Genomic DNA, 9092 nt, shown 5'->3' on the forward strand with positions numbered 1-9092 from the left:
CAGTTTCCATCTGCTCTAGTAGTTTGCATGAATGCAATCTGCCCTTAGAATTATATTTGGAAAACTACTTAATTCTCAAGGCCCCCAATAATTTGAAGTACTCCACTAAATAACCACCCTAAGACACTTCTGACAGAAGTAGAGCATTACTTAATGAGAGGTTTCCACCACCGGCTGATGGAGCCGATGCATGCGTGGCCAACACGGGTACCACTCACAGTTCACATCCATCACTCTTCAGGCTGACCTGGCCACTAGTGAGCTTGAACGAGGCTAGAGTCCAATGGGAAAACGCACAGGGCACAGTGTCACCATGTCTTAAGTTGGCACTGCTTTGTTTACTGAAAGGCTGTACCGAACCAGGCTTTGTGCATGACAGTCCAGCAACATGCACACATGCATTGGGCTGTTCTTAGGGCTCCTTTATCCGAGTCAGCCTTTTCTCTTTGGCTTCGTCAGGTGCAGAAGGGTTCCATGGAACACAGCTCATTGCACAGGGGTCTTTGATTTTAGGTTGGCCAAACATGTGAGCAGCACACACCTTCACACCGTCAACCACTGTACTTCTTAAAAGATGCACGTCCAGGGCTGGGAAGGTAGCTTAGTGGTAGAGTGTTTGCCTTGCACGCATGAGGCCCGGGGTTCGATTCCTCAGCACCATATAAGCAGAAAAAGCCAGAAGTGGTGCTGTGGCTCAAGTGGTAGAGCACTAGCCTTGAGCTGAAGAGCTGAGGGACTGCGCCCAGAGTTCAGGCCCCCATAACTGACAAAATAAAAAAGTACACATCCTTTTCCATATAGTGCAGCAGCCTCGGGGGTTAGTGGACTTATTGCATCAATCTTGCTGAAAAGTCTCCTGAGAGACGTTTAAAACTCACCAAATAGGGGTAATTATGGTTCCTCCTCCATTTTACAGATGCTCTCTTCACATCCAGCTGCCCTGAGGTGGGGTCCACCAAAAGGTGGAAGACAAGAACACCAGACACCAAGTGTGGACGATCTCCACCTGGGGAGGTATCCAGGATGTAAAGTGTGAACTCGAACGCACCACCTTGACAACACCCATGCCGAGTGAACCACCTGAGTGAGGAGCGATCAGCTGCACACAGACGCCCGTGACTCCTGGCGCACAACCAAGGTAAATATTTCCTCAAGGAGAGAATACTCCAGGTAAAAGGATGCCATTTGTTGATTGTGGGTTTTGGGGAATGGAAACAGAAATGGAAATAGAATAGAAATAGGCAGCTGCTTTTCTTTATTGTTGCCGTTCCCGGAGGACTGGTTTTCATATTCCCCGTCTAGGTCTTTTCTTCACCACCCCCCCTCGGGGTGGTTTTCTTGCAGAGCTGGTAGATGTACTCCACAAAGGGTTCATTATGTGTCCTCCAAAGAAATCCTGTGGTCTGTGTCATCAGACTCTTCTGTCCTTAGCATGCACTTTACCTGCCAGCTGGCCAGGCACACGGCTTATGCCTTGGCGTCAATACAGAGGTCCAGGCTGCGAAGCACTGCCCTGGCTGGACAGCACGTCCAGCTTCACCCAGCCCCGGGCCCCTCTGTGTGTGGCCTTGTCCCGCCCCACCCTACTATCATTGTGACATTCCCATGCATGCACACAATGTGCCCCATCTTTCTCTAGTCATAATATCTCTCTACCACCATCTTTGGGATTTCACATGGATGGCCATCGGACGAGAAACAGGGCCAAGACTGTGAGAACATTCATGGAACAGTTTTGAACAAAATCTGCTCACCTGGCTGGATAACACCTCAGCGTCCAGATTTCTCCTCTGTGCCCAGCCTCTGACTGCCAGGAAGACCCTCAGAAGGGACAGGATCACACCCAGGCTCTACTGTGGGTCTCCCAAGGGAGGGACTTTGACCCCCGGCCCTGCCTTTGTCTCAGCTATTTCCCAGTGACTAAAAACAAAAAGCTCTCTCTAGAAATGGAAAAGGACAAGGTAGTCAGGTTTCTCTGTGATCTGCTCTTTCCTAAATTGATACTCTCTTATGTCTAGCTTTGAAATAAAACTGAAAGTCTCTGTTAAAGATTTTAGGTTTCCATGCAAACTGTCTTCTCTCTCTGAAGACAGACGAAGGACATCACAAACATGACTCCCTCCGGTGTGGACAGTCTCTCACTGAAGAGGCAGCTTGGTGAAGTATCATATGAAACAGCTTGGGCAGATTTTGCCTGTGCACCCGTTTCCTGTTCTGTACACACACACACACACACACACTGATTCTTTTTACAACTGAATCTCTACACCCTCTGGGTCTCCCTTGTACGCTCTCTGTTTCTCTGTCTTGCATGCACATGTGCTTGCTCTCTCCTCTGTCCTTCACTCTGCTTAGTCATGCTTCCAGTGCCCACTTTGTTGTGAATATCTCAGAAGTCATTCTTGACCCCTCTCCACTAGATCTGTGCAAGTTTCTCTTCCTAGACACCCTGAGATCCTGTAGTATCAAACAGTGTGACAGGCTATCGGATTGTCCATGAGCTCCACAAACAGACAATACTTTATTCATCTGTATTTTTCTTTATCCAGAACCTGAGTACTTCCTGGGCATTTCCTGAGGGTTTGTAAACGATTAGATGAAAGCATATAAACAGATGAACAGGTGCCTTTGGGTTTGCTTTGTTCCCTGGCCAACAATGTAAAGGGAAGATGATCTATCGTAGTCCTCTCTATCCTTCAAAGAGCCCTGCTCAGGGCCAACTGTTCAATACTATATTATTGATCTACTTCCATCAAAAATTAATCCTGATTAAAGAAATTTCAGATGCTACCCATGGTGTTCACTCAAAGGCTCCCTCTTCTCATAACCTCTTCTCATAACCCAGACTTATAATCTGTTTTCAGAACCTTTTTCCTCACACTTCTCCCAATAAACTCTTGAATTTTCTTTACCATAAGGTCATTCCCTTGCAGAGCCTGTAGACATACCCCACCGTGTGTTCTCGAATAGCAAGATACCTCAATGTATCTGTTTTCCACTAGACCGCTTTCTCTACAGAGAATGCTATCTCCTCTGCCCAACTAGAAACTCTTCCTCATGCAGGTTTTAATATTGTAATTGTAATTCAAGTGCCTCCTTCTCCAGACAGATTTCTGTCATGCTTTTACCTATTCTGTCAGTGTCTTCTACACTTATATCAGTGAGCTTCAATCGTTAAAGTGTTGAAACACAACATTATTTTCCTGAACTGAGAACTCCAGTGCCTGCACTTATCCTGGGACCTGAAATAAACAGATGTTCAGTAGTTGCCTTAGAAATGAATGAATGTTATTCAGCTTGACCAAAGAAGAGACCAGAGGTTACTTACAATGACTACAGTTTAGACTCTTTTCTGTCAGAATACATAGGCTGAAACACATAACACACAGGTAGCCATGCTTTAGTATACAGTTAAGCCAATGACATCAACAAAACAGCCCACACCTCCAACTCTTAACCTGATGATTTTCTTTTTGTTTTTTTTTTTGTTGGTCATGGAGCCTGAACTTTGAGCCTGGGCACTGCCCCTCAGCTCTTCAGCTCAAGACGAGCGCTCTATCACTTGAGCCACAGGGCCACTGTCAGCTTTTTCTGCTTATGTGGTGCTGAGGAATAGAACCCAGGGCCTCATGCATGCAAGGCAAGCACTCTGCCACTGAGCCTCCTTCCCAGCTCCAACCCGATGATTTTTTTGACTCATCAGTGTAGATGGGCTCCTGCTAGGTCTTCTATTCTACTTCTTTAGTACTAGGGTTCCTCAGGGGCTGGGTAAAGATTCTGGTTGCCTGAAAGCCCTTTCACCATTCTAATTGCAGGAAGCAGAGAATTGTTCCAGCCAGATGTGTCATCCCTGGCAAGGTTGCAGAATAACTCGAATTAGCTCCCTCTCAATTGCCTATGAAATGCAAATGTGTTCTGCTCACATGCCAGTGACACCCATTGTCTGTGTCTGTGCAGGGGCCGATAATGCCAACGAAATGCCACGGCTCGCTTGCCAGGTGTGCTGATTGCCTCTGCAGAATGATTTACATGAGCAGTGCTCTCAGTGTGAAGCAGACAGGAAAAGGCATTCTGTCTTTTCCTGGCCTCCATTTTGGTTATTCGTTTTTACATCTGGTCCTTGCTGTCAAGAAATAACTTTTCCCTTCTAAAGGCTAAATTAGAATCATGTTATATATGTGCAGACTAACCAAGTCGCCTTTCTGAGCTCTTAACTACTTCCACTCCTTGGTAGACGCCTTCCCTCCCAGGTCCTGCCCAGCCTTCACTCTCTACTCCAACCACTACTCACAACTAGTCACAGCTTCATGAATAATCTTCCTGGGGAGGCAACGTTTTTCAGTCTGTCAATTTCTTACTCAAGAGCCTGTGATGACTTCCCATTGTCTATTCAATTAAGCACTTCTCCAGTAGAAAATGCAAACCATCTGAATATCAGACACGTTATTTTTCCAGAGCAATCTCCACTACACCATGAGTCTACCATGACACTGGTACTGTGTCCATTTCCTAGAGCAAATTTCTCAGATATCAATTCCTGCATCTCAGTCCAGAGACATACCTCTCTGCCAGAATCACCTCCTGTAAAAAAAAAAAAACAACTTTCGCAGATTTCCTTCATGACAATTTGCTTCTTTGTCCCACAACCCTGAAGTTACTGAGGTAGAATTACCCATTTTTGAGTGTTTTTTGAGTGGTTAGTATGTGGCCAATACATGTCAGTTTCTTGATAGCCATTTTATCTTTGACCTAAGGCTATTCTCATTTTACAGAAAAGGAAACTGAGTTTCTGAATGATGAATAACCCCAAACCAGAGGTGGTGAGAATCGTAATCCTGTGTTAGACACAAATAGGAAGCTACTGCAGCACTCCAGCTCTTAACCTGTACAATCTGTGCTGGTCATCTGAGTAGATCATTTAGTACAACTGTCAAGTACAGGATGAGGATTGGTTTCTTTTTTTTTTTGGAATTTTTTTATTGTGAAAATACTGTACAGAGGGGTTACAATTACACGGGCAAGATAATGAGTACATTTCTTATCAAGCATTGTAGCCTCCTCCTTTGCTTCCCCTTCCCAGCCCATCCTCCACCCCCCCCCCACCAAAGTTGTAAAGTTTGTTTTTGACATAACTACTTGTACGTCTCATTGTTGCAATGGGTCCACCTGTATCCCTATTTAAACGATTTGGTTTTTCCCTTTCCCTCCACAAATTATAACAACATCAAATACAATGAAAGCAGGGGTTATACCGTGGGGGAGGGACATACAAAGCAACAAAGAAATAATCTTATAAATGTGTTAGAAACAATAGCATGAAAGAAAAAATCATTTGAATACATATCTTAGGGTTCATTTCCCTAATATCAACTTAACTGACCTTTTCTGCTTGACTCAGATATATACTAGTTATTACAAATAAGGGAAACCATGGGACCTATGTTTCTTTGGGCCTGGCTTACTTCGAGGATTGGTTTCTGTGACTACCTTTATCATCAAATTATACATTCTGCACAACGACACATGCCATTTTTCCTGGGTATCAATTTTCCTCCAAAGAAGAAATTCAAAAGTGAAGATTGTTAAATTGCCTTGAAGCAATGTGATTCGTCCTGGGAGGAAAATGTCTGTCCATCCTTGTCTGTTTTTTTTTTTTTTTTTTTCCCTTAATAATGTCTACGGACATGCTTCACAAAACCATGAATTTAAATCTTGCTGGCATGGAAGCAAAGATAAGTACTCAGATTTGCACCCAAGGCCTGTTTCTGGAAGGCACCGGGGCTCAGTTCATTTTATAAACTGTGAAATCGAGCAGCAACCCTCCAAACCCATCGGAGCACAGGTCCCTTCATCTTTGATTTCTGCTCTCCACTTGCCCATAATCCTACCCACAGAGTAGCACTGCTGGTTCTCTGCTGCCAAAGACTCTGACTTGTTTCCCCCAAGTTCCTGTCGCGATGACAGGCCCTGCTGCTCTCGGATGGGGCTGACAGAAGCTTGCCCAAAGACCATTTTCATTTCAAAGCTCCAACATGAAAAGCGCTCCCTTGCTGTGTAAATGAATCCACTGTTTTCTTCCCAAATCAGGCTGTGTGCAAGGGAAGCTGGAGAGAACTGAGGAGGAGGGGGGAGGAAAACACAACTTTGATCACTTCTCTTTCTTTCTTTCTTCCTCTTTTCGGGGCTGCACAATTGAACATCTCTAAGATGCACTGAGAAATGCTGAGAAGGTCGCTGGTGATCCTTGATCAAACCTATATGGTTCCTTTAGCCACTTACCCCAACCCCAGACCCCTGCAGTAGTGGTGGTGACTGTGAGCATCCATCTTCCTTTTGCAGAGTTGGAAGTTTAACATCCTGGAACCCGACACCCATGAAGTAATGGCCTTCTCACTTCCTCTGGAAAAGGTACCAGATTTCACAGTGAATAGGAGTCAGATTTCTTCATCAATGAATAGTGCCCTGGTGACTTTGCTGCTGAGTCTTAGCAACAAAAGGACATAACACTAATACTAATGGTCGAGTGATTTGTAGATTCAACTACTTAGTCCCTGATAAAGGAAGACAAAAGTCAGGGTGGGAAGAAATTCAAGGACATGTAGGTAAACAGATATGAAGTATAAGGAAAGACAACATACTGAGGAACTCACTTGTAAAACATGGTGGGTACAGTCTGTCTATGTGATGCACTGTATACCTGAAAATTTCTTACCACATACACATACAAATTATAAGCATGTGTGATGATACATATGGGAATTAGCTTGTTTTAGTCATTCTACAATGTATACATACATAAACGCATGTCATACACTATGCATTCAGTTCATATTTATGTGTTAAAAAGAAATTAAAACAGGGTAACAAAGTTCAACAAAAAAATGAACTCATTACCTTACTCATGTAATTGTAACCCCTCTGTACAGCATCTTTACAATAAAATAAAATTTAAAAAATTGAAACAGAAAGTGAAAAAGTAAAAGACTTTTCCTTTGGAAAGCTCTGGATGTGCGCACACACACACACACACACACACACACACACACACACACACACATTTGTGTATATATTTCTGTGCTTGGGATTGACCCAGGGCCTTGCGTATGTTAGGCAAGGCTTTCACCCCTGAGTTACATCCCATGCCCTATCCACTCAATTTTGTGGACATTGGCTCTTTTTAGTGGTGTCAATAACAGAACACGAATTAGTCAGGAACTCAGGACTCTAGACAACTCTTCAGAATGTTCCCAAACAGCCACCTGAGGTTGTCTACTCCTTATTTTTGCTGTGTGAACCCACTCCTCCAAAGGTCAGGGTCATGAGGTAGGTATATCCACACACTACACACACACACACACACACACACACACACTACTCTGGTTTGCATACGTGTCTACTCAGGGTGGAATTCATTGCCTATGCTGGGTGTGGTGGTATAAGCCTGTAATCTCAGCACTTGGAAGGAAGAGGCAGAAAAATTCTAGTGGGGACTATATGGAGAATAGAATCAGCCTGATATACACAGTGAAATCTTATCTGAAAAAATAACAACACAAACCAACAATGAAACAAAATTTGTCATTGTGGAAGTGCTAGGAGGTAGCACCTTCAAGTAGTATGTGGCCATTAGAGCTTGTCATAATAAATGTACAATTGCTGCTATCTGTCCCATTTTTCAGGCTCTCTCTCTTCTTTAATTTGCCCTTCTGCCTTCTGCCAGGGAATGGTGACATGACAATGAGATTCTCTCCAGATGACCATTGATAAACTTTGGACTTCCCAGCCTCCAGAACCGTTAGTCACTATGTTTTCATTCATTATAAGTTTCACAGTCTTGGAAATTCACCAACACATGCACACACACTCTCTCTCACACACACACACCCACACACATGCGTGTGCATGGGTTGGGTGAGACTGATGGTAGAGCTGGAGCTGGTGTTACAGTGGATTTAGAGCTAAAGTCCTAAACCCCAGGACAGTGATCCACTCTCTAGAATGGATCAAATAAAAATGTACTTTCACCAAGTAAAACACTATTCCATGAGTTTTCCAATGTTATTTTACTTAGCTCAATGTCTAAACCTATCCCTCAGCATGAACTGAAATACGGTAGATTCGAGGGAGAATTGAAAGGGTATAACTTCCTTAGAAAAGATAACTGTAGTCCAATAGAATAAACACCAGGAAATGAGTACTTTTTTTTTTTTTTAAATTTTATTTTATTTTATTTGAGAACATACTGTACAGAGGGGTTACAATTACATGGTCAGGATAATGCATACATTTCTTACCAAGCATTGCAGCCTCCTCCTTTGTTTACCCTTCACCTCCCTTCCCAGCCTCCCCCCTCCCCCCCACCCAATCATACCCCCCCTCCCCCCCCTCCGACATTGTAAAGCTGGTTTTGACATGACATTTTGTACTTCTCATTGTTGCAACAGGTCCACCTGAATCCTTAAACGACTTGTTTGTCCCCATCTCCTCCACATGTTATACTGACATCAAATATAGTGAAAGCAGGGGTTACAGTGTGGGGGAGGGACATACAAAGCAACCAAGAAATAATCTTATAAATGCGTTAGAAACACATTCATGAAAGAAACAAAAACATTAAAATACATATTTGAGGGTTCGTTTTCCTAACATCACATTCTCTGACTTTTTCCGCTTGACTCATACCTATACTAGATATTGCAAATAAGGGAAACCATGGGACGGAAATGAGTACTTGAAAGGAGGGGGGAGGTAAAGAGGTGAGGAGAATGCAGTCATAAAATTCAGTGCATAGCCAACAACACTAAGGAAATTGAGGAAAGGGGTGGGGTTAGGAAAGATGGGGAGAAAGATGAAAGGGGTTAAGATGCCTTATATTCATAAACCTCTTTGTTGAATGGCATCTACTACATACAACTACTTAAAGACAATTAAAAACAAATTATTTAAAGCAGAGATACTAAACAGCAGAGATACTAAAAGTATGTCCTCTGGGAACAGACATAGCCATTCTCACTTTAATTGCATGGACAAACAATTCAAAGAGAAAGACAAATTCAAAGAGAAAGACAAAGACATGCAGAGAGAGATGGCTC

General features: G+C 43.3%; 1 pseudogene; it reads right to left on the reverse strand.

Annotated features, from left to right (window-relative positions):
• Positions 1-214: 214 nt before the first annotated feature.
• LOC122104078 lies at positions 215-6012 on the reverse strand (annotated as a pseudogene).
• Between the last annotated feature and the right edge of the window lie 3080 nt (positions 6013-9092).

The sequence above is a fragment of the Dipodomys spectabilis genome, unplaced genomic scaffold (assembly GCF_019054845.1).
Source record: "Dipodomys spectabilis isolate Male_0828 unplaced genomic scaffold, ASM1905484v1 ptg000021l, whole genome shotgun sequence".
Lineage (NCBI taxonomy): Eukaryota > Metazoa > Chordata > Mammalia > Rodentia > Heteromyidae > Dipodomys > Dipodomys spectabilis.